The 1,286-nt window shown below is 51.6% G+C and overlaps 2 non-coding genes across 2 annotated transcripts in view; both read right to left on the reverse strand.

Moving 5' to 3' along the window:
* Positions 1-307, reverse strand: part of LOC121602852 — a 4,095-nt gene extending 3,788 nt beyond the window's left edge. Inside the window, exon 1 of the ribosomal RNA XR_006006520.1 lies at positions 1-307. This exon is cut by the window's left edge and continues 3,788 nt beyond it. This is a non-coding gene — a ribosomal RNA (large subunit ribosomal RNA).
* A 431-nt stretch (positions 308-738) lies between these two features.
* LOC121602851 lies at positions 739-896 on the reverse strand. Its single transcript, XR_006006519.1, has one exon. It is a non-coding gene; the product is annotated as a 5.8S ribosomal RNA (ribosomal RNA).
* Between the last annotated feature and the right edge of the window lie 390 nt (positions 897-1,286).

The raw sequence follows: 1,286 nt of genomic DNA on the forward strand, positions 1-1,286 counted from the left end.
CTGCACTATCAAGCAACACGACTCCATGGAGCCGACCGTCTATCACCTCACCTCATGCCTTTCCACGGGCCTATCACCCTCTATGGGAGAATGGGCCACCTTCAAGTTGAACTTGAAGTGCACAGTGCGTGATAGATAACGGACCGGTCCAGTACACGGAATCGGACAGGCACGTTTCCATGCCGTCCCTACGTGCTGAGCTTTTCCCGTTTCGCTCGCAGCTACTCAGGGAATCCCGGTTGGTTTCTCTTCCTCCCCTTATTAATATGCTTAAATTTAGGGGGTAGTCACACATCACTTGAGGCCTACGTGGTATAACCGAGACGTAAGTATTACGGCTACGCCCGTGCCGTGGGTTGATACTTGTATATGTAGGGCTAACTTAGCGTGGTAGCGCAACGCCGTGTATGGGCCACATGAGTTACAGCGACTTAGCTTTCCGAATCCCTAGACGAGCCGACTTTAGCCTGGAGAGTAGACTGCCGGTGGCCATCGGGAACGACGTAGCATTAGTTCGAACCATGCGGCTTGACACACACCACAAACCCTACGCATCAAACACCACCAACACGAAACGCATCCAACATACGCTCGAGAGTGTCCACTTTCAACGCCCGAGGACCCGCAGACGGGGACCAAGCACGTCATTATGCACAGCGACCGCCCAGTGCGTCGGATGACCCGGGCACCTTCGCGGACGGCCACTGTAGTTAACTAAATGAGACTTTGGTAATTAGTAGGCACTCAAGAATGTGTGCATCGGTCGGGATTAAACGTCCGATGCGCCATATGCGTTCAACTTATCAATGTTCATGTGTCCTGCAGTTCACATTATGACGCGCATTTAGCTGCGGTCTTCATCGATCCATGAGCCGAGTGATCCCCTGCCTAGGGTTTAAAGAGTGCCTTTCGGCGCCGAGTGGCGTAACCGCGTTCAAAGTTTGGTATGCAACACACTCGACCTGCAACAATGGGTTACTCAAACTTGTACAAGTACAAGTGTTGTCTCTTACGAGACGTCTTGATATGCTCTCTACAAAAGCGTGCGCTAGAGTAGGTACAAATTAATGCACGTCCCAGATAGTGACGATCTCTGGGAGGAAGAACCTTAAGGAACTTCCCGCACACATCAAGACTAGGGTTTGGGCGTGTCCATGCCGGCGCCGAGTACAAGTTACCGCGTTCAAAGTTTGGTAAGCAGCGCACTCGACCTCCAACACAACACGTCCCGTGTCTTGATATGCTCTCTACAAAAGCGTGCGCTAATGCAGGTACAAATTAATGTA

Source organism: Anopheles merus, unplaced genomic scaffold, assembly GCF_017562075.2.
Source record: "Anopheles merus strain MAF unplaced genomic scaffold, AmerM5.1 LNR4000656, whole genome shotgun sequence".
Classification (NCBI taxonomy): domain Eukaryota; kingdom Metazoa; phylum Arthropoda; class Insecta; order Diptera; family Culicidae; genus Anopheles; species Anopheles merus.